The sequence below is a fragment of the Trifolium pratense genome, unplaced genomic scaffold (genome assembly GCF_020283565.1).
Source record: "Trifolium pratense cultivar HEN17-A07 unplaced genomic scaffold, ARS_RC_1.1 scaffold_66, whole genome shotgun sequence".
Classification (NCBI taxonomy): domain Eukaryota; kingdom Viridiplantae; phylum Streptophyta; class Magnoliopsida; order Fabales; family Fabaceae; genus Trifolium; species Trifolium pratense.
In genome coordinates this window covers 151,429-160,874 of record NW_025721050.1, presented here as the reverse complement: position 1 = coordinate 160,874, position 9,446 = coordinate 151,429, and the positions used below count along the sequence as shown (strand labels likewise).

At 29.5% G+C, this 9,446-nt stretch overlaps 1 pseudogene; it reads right to left on the bottom strand.

Moving 5' to 3' along the window:
* Positions 1-2,945: 2,945 nt before the first annotated feature.
* Positions 2,946-8,753, bottom strand: LOC123901482 (annotated as a pseudogene).
* Positions 8,754-9,446: the final 693 nt, after the last annotated feature.

The following is a 9,446-nucleotide window of genomic DNA, read 5'->3' as shown; positions in this document are numbered from 1 at the left end:
CTTCCGATTTCATCATAAATAGTTCATAGTCACGAGTTAATGTGTTCATTCTTGCCCTCTTGACCTCGGGAGTTCCCTCATGGGTCACTTGAAGGGTGTCCCACATTTCCTTGGCGGTAGTACAATTTGAAACTCGGTAAAACTCATCCATGCTTAAAGCAATACTTATGATTGTTTTAGCCTTCAAATTGTATTGTACCTTTTCTTTTTCCTTTTTGGTCCAAAGATTTCTTGGTTTATTCACCACTACATTATTAACTAAACGAGTGGGAATAAATGGACCATTTTCCACGGCATCCCATACCACTGTTGGGGTTAGATCCGGGGGAAGCTCGAGAGTTACAATGGGTACAATGCTCTCCTGGATTTTCCACAAGAGAGGGAGACACCACACTTTAACCCAAAACCCTAAGGTATTAGGTTAATGGGTCACCTCTCTTATAAACCCAACATTCTTCCCATACATAATCGATGTGGGACTAAATCTCACTTGAATTCTCAACACTCTACTCCATCACTCTTTTTTGGGTTTGATTTCAGACGGAAGAAATAAATTTGTATGGGATGATTAGACAAATAAACTCAACATCTATATATAGAGGGAAAAAACTCAAAAATCTAAGATATGTAACAAATTTGAATTATTTATTTTGTTATTCTAACCCTAATATAAGTATCAATCATCTATACTAATATATAAAAATCAATTACCACATTATCAAAAAAAAATAAAAATAAAAATAAAAATCAATTACCACCAAAGTTACAAATTTATCCTCAGTAGGTTTAACCACGTTCCACGATTTATATCTTTCATTGTAATTTCACTAAAAAAATATAAAAAAGTAGAAAGATACAAAAAAAAGATTTAATGCTTAAAAATAGGAATAAAACAAAAAAAGAAGATAAGTACAATAAAAATATGACATGCTTACAAATAGGAAAAAATAAATTATAGATAGGAACGAAATAGAACAATCTGTACACATTTAAAACGTAAAATATAGAAATAGAATATAGAAAAATAAAATACATACACATTAAAATATAAACATATAGAAACATAAACAATATTACTACTAATAATATAATTAAGTAATGAACAAGTCAAAATATAATAAAGTTAATTATTCTGAATTCACTAAATTGCCGTAAACAATCATAATAAAATTTATCATCTAATGATCATAATCGTCTTTTTGTTCCACTCGGTAGGTTTAACCACATTCCAAGTTACTAATAACATCAACAAAGTTGAGCAAATCTATGCATAAGTGAAATCCGGGCTCGAATCTTGAACACATAATTTTTTTATATTGAAAAAATGTAAAATTAGATTACTTGACCCAAAATAATAATATGATTTATTTAAAAATATACACGGGACTATGACATTATAAATTAAATTTATTGATTTAACAAGTTTTACGAGAGCACAATAATTTCACATATATTATAACAATATTTTTTAACAAAATTTTAAATATTTTATTTTAAATAAATTTTCTAACTAAATAATAAACTTAAATATCAAATATTAATGACCCGTGCGAATGCACGGGTCTCTAAACTAGTTCATTATAATCCTAATTATTTAAGTCTGATACTTTTTTTTTAGGCTAATCCCAGATAAGAACAAATTTGTTTTGTTATGAACTGATCTAATCTTTTTTTGTTATAATAGATTCGTAGTTTTTTTTATAATAAATTCATAGATTCAATATAAGATAAAAAAAAATACTGTTATATGCTAATCTAACACTTTTTTTGTTATAATATAATTTTTGTTATAATGTATTCTTAGATTCAATAAAAGATATAAAAAAGTAACGTAAAAAAATAAAATAAAATAAAAATAAGACACGTAGACGCCACGTTAGATTAAATTATTAAAAAGATGCCACATATGAATTTATTCATTGAGAAGCAACATGAGCATGCCAAGTGTACTTTTTACTTTGAGCAAGACAAATATATATACTATAGATATAGATAACTATCAAGTTTGTACGGCTTGGATTATCAAAAAAAAAAAAAAAAGTTTGTACGGCTTGGATCCACACTCGGGATAATTTAATTTGTACAGTTTGAACCTACTGCATACATGAAAATATGAGGAATTTTTTATTTTTCAGTATTTATGGAAAATATAATTCCTTAGTATACATATGCATACTAATATATCATTTTTTGTCATCTGTCATCCTTTGTTTAACATAAAAGATCTCATCAAGTCTTTTAAGGTACATCAATCGTAATTAACATTATAATAAATACGAATTTTACAAAATTCACTACTGGTTTGAAAAGTTTATATCATATAGAACATATATAATTAATTTTTTAAAAAAATTGAAAATCATTTTATATGTTATTGAGACTCGTCAAGATTAAACGATATTGAATAAAATTCAATTCCATAAATTGTTAATTTTGATGGGTCTTAGTAACATATAAAATGATTTTCAATTTTTTCAAAATAAAAATTATGGTTCATTTATATGATATAAAATTTTAATCCAACTATATATTTTGTAAAATTCATATTTGTTTTAATAATATTCATGAATTATGCACGGTAAAAAACTTATCAAAGTCTTTTATTGTAGATTTGGCATTCATGTCAATGGTAAAGATCACTCTTCCAGTCAGTGTCAAACTACAATTGATATGTAAAGATAAAGAGTACTCTTTGAGTCGGTGTGAAATTCTTAAAAAAGATACAGAGCACTTTTTGAGTCAGTATCAAAGTTCAAAGTTCATCCATTAAATACTTCTTGATTTTCTTATATATTTCTAAATCTCTAAAAATTTATTTATACACAAAATAAAACACTAACTTGCCTATAATTACTCTAACATAATAAACTAAGATAATATAAAACTAAATTTCTTATGATTACTTTAACATAACAAACTAAAATAAAATTTCATTCCTATCAATGTCATAGTCGAAAATAAGGGAGGGCTTTATATCCATCAAGCCCTTTGGACCTGAAGTGAGCAAGATATTCAGTAATATTTGTGCTTATCAAAAAAAAAAAAGTAATATTTGTTTCTCGATATTTTGGTGGATTTTCATTGAATGTAAACTCCTCTATAGGCCTATATTTTAGACACGCGTTTGGGTACACGTGGCAAGCAACTGATGCCCTTGGTCCAACACTTCCCGCAAGTACTCTATGCTCAACACTTTTGAACTTGTCATTACCTATGAAGCACAGACTCTGACACGGACACTGCGACACGACACGATATGGACACCGCGACACCGCTAATGTAAAAAAGTGGGACATCGACACCGTTACATATTTATAAATTATATAAATTGAGAATCAAAATATATACATGTAAATCTAATTTGAGGAAGTTATTTCTTAGAAAAAGTTTTAAAACAAGATATGATAATATTTTACCTTTATTTATCCGTCTACTATCGAAAAAGCTAAAAATATTTTAATCAAAATGTAACGTTTTTCAACGTCTCTTTGATCAATAGTGTTATTTTGACACTTTTTAACTCTTATAGATATGTCTGATATGTGCCTAAGGAGAGTATAATCAAAGAAAAAATAATTTTTTTTGGGGACATTTATCCGACACGTGTCGTACGAGTGTCTTACAGGTGTCGGACACCGCTCAAAGGAGTGTCAAAGTAAAGAAAAAATGGAATTTTTTTAGACACCGCTCTGAGCTATCCGACACGGTGTCGTACGAGTGTCGCACAAGTGTCGGACACTGACACGTGTCAGACATCGCAACACGCCTAATCATAGAGGTGTCCGTGCTTCATAGGTCATTACTAATAAGCTACACAAGAAAATGACAACAAAGGTTGTAAGATAAGAGTATTCTTAAAAATAATAGCATTCAACACAATGAAGTTAAAAATAAATGCTTGAATTTTTAAATAAAATTAAGGTAAATTGCACTTTTAATTTTATATTAGTATTTTTTGTATTTTAAATTTTAGCACCTTCTATGAATTGCTAATTTTGACTAATTCAACACACATGTAAACCGTTAATTAAGTGACTCACAACTCAGATGTCATGTTATCATGTCTTGCCGCATATGCAATTATTAAAAAAAATTAAAACTAAAAAAAATTAATTGATTTTAAAAAAAAAAACAAATTAAATTTTTCCAAGTGTCTCTCCACGTGGTAAGACATGTTAACATGACATACGAATTATTTAAGTGACCATTCATGTGTGCATTGACCTAGTTAAAATTAACATTTTACAAAATAGGTTGAAGTTAAAGGACCAGAAGTGTTATTATGAAAGTTAACGGCCAAAATTACAAATTTGTGAAAATTTTTGGAGCCAAAATTACAATTTATCCTAAAAACTATGAATTTTTTGTGTGCTCATAATTCAACCAGAGGAGAATAAATAGGTATGTATAAAGAAATATGATAAAATGTTAGTACCTGCATGAAGTCACCTATGTTAGCCACAAATGCTTCATGTATTGGATTAACATTAACCCAATGATTTTGATGGAGAACTTGGAGGCCACCAATGGTATCTTGGAGGAGAATTGTGAGGGATGATGGATCTGAATGTTTTGTGGTACCAAATGTGAGATCTGGTTCTGGACAAACAGGGTAATAGTGACACACCACTGTTTCACTTTTCATGCATTCTATATTTTTAAGATAGTCCTTCTTTAGCCCCAATGCCTCAGACATTAATTCTGATAATAATTCTTTTAGTTTTAGAATATGTTCCATGTACTTGATCACTACTTCCCTACATCATAAAACAAAGATCTTTAACAAGTGTTTGGTAACAAAGTTTAATCCACACACAAATTAGTATATAGAGTTGTTGCAGAGCCGTTAGATCTAGTTGCTAGTGGGTGCAATTTGATATTGTACTCAATTTCAACGATTTTATTGTGGTTACCAATTCCACAAATTAATAAGGTAGAACAAAATCCAAAAAAAAAAAATCAAATAAAAAATCTATACTAATATATAAAAATCGATTACCACCAAAGTTACAAATTTATCATCAGTAGGTTTAACCACGTTCCACGATTTATATCTTTCATTGTAATTTCACTAAAAATATATATATAAAAAAATATAGAAAGATACAAAAAAAAAAGATTATATGCTTAAAAATAGGAATAAAACATAAAAAGAAGATAAGTACAATAAAAATATGACATGCTAAAAAATAGAAAAAAATAAATTATAGATAGAAACGAAATGGAACAATCTGTACACATTTAAAACGTAAAATATAGAAATAGAATATAGAAAAATAAAAAACATACACATAAAAATATAAACATATAGAAACATAAATAATATTAATACTAATAATATAATTAAATAATGATCAAGTAAAAATATAATAAAGGTCAATTATTTTCGAATTTACTAAATTACCGTAAACAATCCTAATAAAATTTATCATCTAATGATCATAATCCTCTTTTTGTTCCACTCAGTAGGTTTAACCACATTCCAAGTTACTAATAACATCAACAAAGTTGAGCAAATCTATGCATAAAGTGAAATTCGGGTTCGAATCTTGAACACGTAATTTTTTTATATTGAAAAATGTAAAATTAGATTACTTGACCCAAAATAATAATATGATTTATTTAAAAATACACACGGGACTATGAGTTTAATAAATTAAATTTATTGATTTAACAAGTTTTACGATAGCACAATAATTTCACATATATTCTAATAATATTTTTTAACAAATTTTTAAATATTTTATTTTAAATAATTTTTTTAACTAAATATAATAATAAACTTAAATATCGAATTAACATTAATGACCCGTGCGAATGCACGGGTCTCTAAGCTAGTTTAAATATGAAAATCAATGTTTTAAAAATCAGACTTGAGGTCGAATAATTAAGACCTTGAAGTCGTAGTTTAATTGGTTAAACCAATTGAACCGACTGCAATTGAAGTACAATTCAACTTTAGTTCAATATAATTAAACCATATTATAATATAACTGAAATTAAACCAACCCACAAATTAAATCTTATTTTTAAAACACCGATTAAAACAAACATCACGACATTTTAAAAAAACGTTTGTAGCTGAGATTGTACATGTATTCCACAACGATTCTATGTAATATCAATGATTGTGACTCAAGCTAGCGAATTGAAACTTTGGTATTAGGTATGATCGGAAATGAGTCGAGTCGAGTTGAATCCGTCTGGGTTCAGATCGATCGACACTCGATTTGAGTTTGACATAATTTTTTTTTTCAGTTCGAGTTCAGCTCATTTAAAATTCATGAACTGTTTGGTTTGCCTCGTCAGATTTAGTTTGTTTTTAGCTTGAAACTCAATTACAAAGTTCGACACGAATGATTTTCTAGCTCGAACTCGACTCATTTGAGTTTTTGAAAATTCGGTTCGACTCGTTAGCTAACAGTAAAACCACATAACTCAAAATTCAAAAGAAAAGAAAAGAAAAGAAAATTAGATCCATAAACAAATTGGAATTTATACCAATTTTTAATAAGAAACTAGATAAAGGATATTGCGCAAAATAATTAAAGGTCATGCTAAACAGTTTCTCAGAACACTTGTTAATATTACTCTTTTTTATATTGTTATTGTTAAATGTTTGCCTTAACTTCTTAAAGTATTATATATAATAAATTATTTAAATGTATAAAATCAATTACATAATTAAATAAGTAAAAGTAAGAATAGTTATAAAGTGTTATATATATAGTCGAACTAGTTCGTGAATCAAACAAGTCGAACTATTTGGATTTGGACCCTCTCCTGTACAGTTTTATACCATTGAATTGATCTAACGGCAGATTGACAAAAAGTAATTAAAGAGAGAGAAACTTCATCTTCTTCGGTTTTCTAAGTATTTCTGCACTACAGTTATATACATCCACCGCCCACCATTTCTGCCTGTGTCTTCCATTCCCAATTTCATACAGTAATTTCGCTCCCTCATTCTCTGTTCTGCTTTAATTCTTCCCAATTTACCATCATCTTCTTCCTTGAATCTCAAACACCAAACTCATTCTCTATTAAAAATCTCAAGATTTTGCCACCAACCCATTTTAGCAAAGCAACTAGTTTCTTCAAAGATCTGATTTTTATCTTTCTTGAAGTAAAATTTCTGCAAATTTTTCTTCTCACAGTATCATCATCTACGAAGTCACCACAACACAATGTTCAACAATTCATGGCTGTTTTGTATCTTTTTCACTCATTTTTGCATTCTAGCTGTGACCCTTTTTCATAGATTCTCATTGGGTTTAGTTTAATTTTGATTTAACATATGAGATCTGTCACAAGAAAATAGAAAGGGAAAAAAGATAGCAGAAGCAGTAGACTGGTCGGTGCTTCTGGCCACCGCCGCCGATAAACACGGTTGCCCGCCATGCCGTTGCCGTCAATACACATGAAGCGGTCGTCTTTGGCAATCGTCACAACCTCTCTCTCTCTCTCTGTAAATTGTAATACAAATTTATTACGTAATTATTATTTATTACTCGGCCGTTAGATCAATCCAATGGTTTTAAACTGCACAGGAGAGGCAACAGGACAGACAAACATTGGAGAGGATCCAGATCCAATTCATTTAATTAAGGAACTTAATTAATTTGCAGTTTAAGTTCGACTCATTTAATTAATGAACTAAGTTTAACAAATCAATTATGAATTTTTTTAACCTGTGCAACTTTGGACAGGATACAGGATAATCCTAAATAATTAATGCTAATTTTGTAGGTTTTTCAAAACTCATTAATGAATCAATTTTTGTTTTCTCTCTCTCCTCTATTTTTTCTCTCCTCATTATGAATCAATTTTTTTTCTCTCTCTCCCCCCTATTTTCTCTCCTAATTTTTTCTTTTCACGTTAACTTCTCTAGTTCTCTCCTCCCTATTTTTCTGAATTTTTTTCTCCTAAAAAACTAAGTGCTTCTTCAATACCTTCAGAACTCACCATTTTTATAGCAATCAACTAAGAACATAATCATTGATTTCGGCACACCATTTTACAACAAACACTTTCTATTTCTTTCACTCTCTGCAGCAAGTATAATTCCAACTACATTAAACTCTTGAGGTGAAACTTTGAATCATTCATCTCTTTAAGAAGTTTTTGAACATGGGTTTTTGTAAGTGGTGGTTTTGGTGTTGAAATTCTATCACTAATACTATGCAACAATATATAAGTCAATAACATAATAAAATGCTTCCTACCTGCACACTAAGGGATATGCTTGTGGATCAAGAGGACCATCTTGGAAATCAAACATTATAGTATCCCTCCAATTAGCTGCTTTAGCAACAAGTAGATCACCATTACAAAAGTATCTAACTTTCAATTTATGATCACGTGAATACCACTCTTTCTTCACTTCCCTAGGTTGCTCATGAAACACTTTTACAACCTTTAACATTTCATCCATAACACAAACTGGAACACCATGATTAACCATTTGGAAAAAACCCCATGTTTCTGATGCTTCCTTAATCTCACTAATTATCTCTAACCTCCTATAGTTTTCATATCCTGTGAAATCTATTACAGGAACATGAAATAAGCATGAAGAAGTTTGATCATACTTTGGAAGAGACTCTTTTGGATGGATAAAGATTCTTGGAAGCTTTGACAATACCAGAGTCTAATAGTCCTTTCACTCCTGCTTTGGTTTCATCAAATTTTTTCACTTCTTTGGCTCTATCATAGTTAACATCTTCACCAAAGAGTGACACTTCTTCTTCCATAATTCTAGACATGTAGAGTCTTTTATTTTAGATATATAGTTATTGAGAAATGGTTTGCTTTAAAATTGAGACTTTGAGACCATTAAATAGAAAATGGTACAAGATGCCAAACCTTGAATGTACCAAAAAACAAATCAAAAGAAAACGTTAGACCAAGATTCTTTTATATTATTATGAATTTAATTTTGATATATTGTCGGTGTATAATACTATCAACAAATCACAACTAATTATAGTTATGACTTAAAAAAGTACTCGTTAAGTCATGTGAGCATAGCTCACTTGGTTGGGACATTACATGTAAAATGTATGGTCCGGGGTTCGAACCCTGGTACTCCCACTATTTCACCTTAAAAAGTAAAAATCTAACCACTGGGCTACTTAACCAAAAAAAGAAATACTCGTTAAAATATGTTTCGCATTACACTTTTGGGTTGACCCAAGTCCAATACCACCTCCCTTTTGGCTATATAAATCTCTCGAGAGGTTCTTAAAAATTACACCTCCATATTTGTCAATCTAGAGGAAAAATACACCATTCTTTCCGAATTTACTCATCAAGACGGTAGAAAAAAATTGTATTTTTTCTGTATGGATTGATAAATCCAGAGGAGTGCGGTTTTTAAGAATAAAATAGGGATAAAATTAGCTCGCAAGTTGTAATCAATCTGTTTGCGGTCCTCTCAACTTAGG